Source organism: Triticum dicoccoides, chromosome 3A (assembly GCF_002162155.2).
Source record: "Triticum dicoccoides isolate Atlit2015 ecotype Zavitan chromosome 3A, WEW_v2.0, whole genome shotgun sequence".
NCBI lineage: Eukaryota > Viridiplantae > Streptophyta > Magnoliopsida > Poales > Poaceae > Triticum > Triticum dicoccoides.
In genome coordinates, this window is record NC_041384.1 from 45,967,354 (window position 1) to 45,972,883 (window position 5,530).

Sequence of the window (5,530 nt, forward strand, 5' to 3'; positions counted from 1 at the left end):
AAACATTTCCTACGCCTAATTTTAGTTTTTTCCACCTGATTTTCGGGATGGACACGGTCCGGGCCACTCCAGGCCGGTCCGGTCCCTGACCGAGCCGCCGTTTGGACCATTGATAGACCAGAACAAGCAGCGTTGCGGTCCTCGTTTGATCATTTCTTGCATTGGACCGACAGTGGTAAAGCCTGGGTCGGAACAAGAGGACTGCCCATGGTGGCGGTGGCGGTGAGGTGATGACCACAACGGCGGCTAGAGATAACTCAGGGCATTAATCGGAGGGGGCACGAGAGGGGAAAGAGAGGGTGAGTCACGGCGAACTCCATGGAGTGGTTGGAGAGACCGGGGAAGTAGGGACGACGACGTAATCGACGATGAACGACACCGGCTAGAGTCGGGGAAGGAGGACGATGGCAATGGCTTCGGGGAGAATCCAACCGGTTCCTTTTGCGGGGGAAGTAAAGATGAAGATGAAGGAGCTCCTGGACACGGTGGCTCATCGCGAGGAGGCCGGTGGCTACGTCGGCGAGGTGTTTTTTTCTAGTGCCATGTCATGCGTGCATGCTGGGGGGAGGGCTGACAGGGACTAGAGAGGAGCCAATGGCGGGGCAGAAAAATAGGGCAGGCGGCAGAGGCGAGAAGGCATAGTGGGTGAGGGTGACTTGGTGCGTGCGAGGAGCCGCCGACAGCATGGAGACCGAGGCGTGCATGACATGACCTGGTGTGTGTCTATGTTTTTTAGCGAAATGTGATGTGGTGTGTGCATGTGCGTGGGCTAGGCTCCATCCATGTACTGTAGAAAATGTAATACTATACACAACGACAACCTTTGCATTTGTCGAGTACATCTTCTTCGACATGTACACGGATGCCAAACATACTCTCCTCTTTAGCTACATTTCAGTCAGCTGGCTTTTCAATTTTAGGTCAGTCGATTTTGAGTGGAGGAGAAGGAATGGCCTCGCCGGAGAGAAGGAAGGGGCTCGCTGTCATCACCCCATTATCTATCTTAGGGTTCTGGGAGGGGGCGGTGGTGGACGACGATGGTGGGGGCGGTCGTGTGGCTTTGCGAGAGAAGAAAACTAGATGGGGGCAGGGCTAGAGGGTTAGTCGGGGGAGGTGGCAAGCCTGGTGGTGGGAGGAGGTCAAGGGGAGGGCGGGGCGGTGAGGCGGTCGCCGGCAGCGGAGGCTGGCGGTTCGGCCTGGCTGGAGGGCGGCCAGAGGAAGAAGATGAACAGTGTGCATCGGGTTTCAGGTGGGAGATGACTGCAGATCCGTTGGATCAAGATCGAACGGTTCACGTAGAATCGACTGGTCACAAAAACTATTCAGTCGACTGACGCGTAGTCATTCCACATATGTTCATTTTAATGCCTTCTGCAATATCCCCTATATTAGTCAAGTTTGCACTCATCATCAACTGGTAAGGATCTCGCCTAGCTTGGCCAACATGGTATAAAGGTTTTATCCTTTTGTCGGCCTAACATTGTATTGTTTAGTACCAATTTTTTAAGCATCCAATTAATGATGAAATTTACTTATGTGGAAATTATTTGAAATGTAACATTGGTCGTTCCACATCTTAATTGACGTTGTCCATTGAAACATATCACCGAGAGTGCAAGTTTACTATCAGTTATTGCTATCCCCCGTCGGGTATTTGCTGAAATAACCGAGAGTCACACATGTACCGTCGGCCATTTCCACTCGAGTTTTGTTTTCACCGTCGGCTATTAAATTTCACCGTTGGGTATTACATGTAATCCCCATGGGTGTAGCAAAAACCATCGGACATTATATTGAACCGTCGGGCATTAAGTTGGATATCCGAGAGTTGGGTTTCCACCGTCGGGCAATTTAGTATACCGTTGGCCATTGGTAGTAATACTTGTGAGTTGACAATAACCGTCGGCCATTGACACTATCATCGGCTATTATTGTAATAACCGACGGTCCGTCGGCTATTCTATTTCACCATCGGAAATATGGGAATTTCTAGTAGTGAGAGTGGTACGGTAATCCTGTTCTGGAGGTTATGTTACTAGACCATGACAAACCTACGAACTATGAAGAAGCGATGGTGAGCCCAGATTCCGCAAAATGGCTTGAGGCCATGAAATCTGAGATGGGATCCATGTATGAGAACAAAGTGTGGACTTTGGTTGACTTGCCCGATGATCAGCAAGCCATTGAGAATAAATGGATCTTCAAGAAGAAGACTGACGTTGACGGTAATATTACTGTCTATAAAGCTCGACTTGTTGCAAAAGGTTTTCGACAAGTTCAAGGGATTGACTACGATTAGACTTTCTCACCCATAGTGATGCTTAAGTCTATCCGAATCATGTTAGCAATTGCCGCATTTTATGATTATGAAATTTGGCAAATGGATGTCAAAACTGCATTCCTGAATGGATTTCTAGAAGAAGAGTTGTATATGATGCAACCGGAAGGTTTTGTCGATCCAAAGGGAGCTAACAAAGTGTGCAAGCTCCAACGATCCATTTATGGACTGGTGCAAGCCTCTCGGAGTTGGAATAAACGCTTTGATAGTGTGATCAAAGCATTTGGTTTTGTACAGACTTTTGGAGAAGCCTGTATTTACAAGAAAGTGAGTGGGAGCTCTGTAGCATTTCTGATATTATATGTGGATGACATATTGTTGATTGGAAATGATATAGAATTTCTGGATAGCATAAAGGGATACTTGAATAAGAGTTTTTCAATGAAAGACCTCGGTGAAGCTGCTTATATATTGGGCATCAAGATCTATAGAGATAGATCAAGACGCTTAATTGGACTTTCACAAAGCACATACCTTGACAAAGTTTTGAAGAAGTTCAAAATGGATCAAGCAAATAAAGGGTTCTTGCCTGTGTTACAAGGGGTGAAGTTGAGTAAGACTCAATGCCCGACCACTACAGAAGATAGAGAGAAGATGAAAGATGTTCCCTATGCTTTAGCCATAGGCTCTATCATGTATGCAATGCTGTGTACCAGACCTGATGTGTGCCTTGCTATAAGTTTAGCATGGAGGTACCAAAGTAATACAGGAGTGGATCACTGGACTGCGGTCAAGAACATCCTAAAATACCTGAAAAGGACTAAGGATGTGTTTCTCGTTTATGGAGGTGACAAAGAGCTAGTCGTAAATGGTTACGTCGATGCAAGCTTTGACACTGATCCGGATGATTCTAAATTGCAAACCGGATACATGTTTACATTGAACGGTGGAGCTGTCAGTTGGTGCAGTTCTAAACAAAGCGTCGTGGCGGGATCTACGTGTGAAGCGGAGTACATAGCTGCTTCGGAAGCAGCAAATGAAGGAGTCTGGATGAAGGAGTTCATATCCGATCTAGGTGTCATACCTAGTGCATCGGGACCAATGAAAATCTTTTGCGACAATACTGGTGCAATTGCCTTGGCGAAGGAATACAGATTTCACAAGAGAACCAAGCACATCAAGAGATGCTTCAATTCCATCCGGGATCTAGTCTAGGTGGGAGACATAGAAATTTGCAAGATACATACGGATCTGAGTGTTGCAAACCCGTTGACTAAGCCTCTTCCATGAGCAAAACATGATCAGCACCAAGGCTCCACGGGTGTTAGGATCATTACTGTGTAATCTAGATTATTGACTCTAGTGCAAGTGGGAGACTGAAGGAAATATGCCCTAGAGGCAATAATAAAGTTATTATTTATTTTCCTTATATCATGATAAATGTTTATTATTCATGCTAGAATTGTATTAACCGGAAACATAATACTTGTGTGAATACATAGAGAAACAGAGTGTCACTAGTATGCCTCTACTTGACTAGCTCGTTGATCAAAGATGGTTATGTTTCCTAGCCATTGACATGAGTTGTCATTTGATTAACGGGATCACATCATTAGGAGAATGATGTGATTGACTTGACCCATTCCGTTAGCTTAGCACTCGATCGTTTAGTATGTTGCTATTGCTTTCTTCATGACTTATACATGTTCTATGACTATGAGATTATGCAACTCCCGTTTACCGAAGGAACACTTTGTGTGCTACCAAATGTCACAACGTAACTGGGTGATTATAAAGGTGCTCTACAGGTGTCTCTGAAGGTACTTGTTGGGTTGGCGTATTTTGAGATTAGGATTTGTCACTCCCATTGTCGGAGAGGTATCTTTGGGCCCACTCGGTAATGCACATCACTTAAGCCTTGCAAGCAATGCAACTAATGAGTTAGTTGCGAGATGATGTATTACGGAACGAGTAAAGAGACTTGTCGGTAACGAGATTGAACTAGGTATTGAGATACCGACGATCAAAACTCGGGCAAGTAACATAACGATGACAAAGGGAACAACGTATGTTGTTATGCGGCTTGACCGATAAAGATCTTCATAGAATATGTGGGATCCAATATGAGCATCCAGGTTCCACTATTGGTTATTGACCGGAGACGTGTCTCGATCATGTCTACATAGTTCTCGAACCCGTAGGGTCCGCACACTTAATGTTTCGATGACAGTTATATTATGAGTTTATATGTTTTGATGTGCCGAAGGTTGTTCGGAGTCCCGGATATGATCACGGACATGACGAGGAGTCTCGAAATGGTCGAGACATGAATATTGATATATTGGAAGCCTATATTTGGATATCGGAAGTGTTCCGGGTGAAATCGGGATTTTACCGGAGTACTGGAGGGGTTACCGGAACCCCCCGGGGGTTAATGGCCATAGTGGGCCTTAGTGGAGAAGAGGAGAGGCGGCCAGGGCAAGGGCCGCGCACCCCTCCTCCTAGTCCGAATAGGACAAGGAGAAGGGGGCGGCGCCCTCCCCCCTTTCTTCTTCTCCTCCACCTCTTTCCCCTCTTCTCCTAATCCAACAAGGAAAAGGGAGGGAGTCCTACTCTCGGTGGGAGTAGGACTCCTCCTAGCGCGCCCCTCCTGGCCGGCCGCACCTCCCCCCTTGCTCCTTTATATACGGGGGCAGGGGGCACCCTAGAGACACAACAATTGATCGTTTGATCTTTTAGCCGTGTGCGGTGCCCCCCTCCACCATAGTCCACCTCGATAATACTGTAGCGATGCTTAGGCGAAGCCCTGCGTCGTTAGAACATCATCATCGTCACCACGCCATCGTGCTGACGAAACTCTCCCTCAACACTCAGCTGGATCGGAGTTCGAGGGACGTCATCGGGCTGAACATGTGCTGAACTCGGAGGTGTCGTGCATTCGGTACTTGATCGGTCGGACTGTGAAGACGTACGACTACATCAACCGCGTTGTGCTAACGCTTCCGCTTTCGGTCTACGAGGGTACATGGACAATACTCTCCCCTCTCGTTGCTATGCATCACCATGATCTTGCGTGTGCGTAGGATTTTTTTTTGAAATTGCTACGTTCCCCAACAACCACCCTATCATACCACATCACAACCATTTCAATAGCATGTTGGCACGCAAGGTAAACCATTATAAGCTCCTAGCTAATTAAGCATGGCACAAGCAACTATAATCTCTAATTGTCATTGCAAACATGTTTATTCA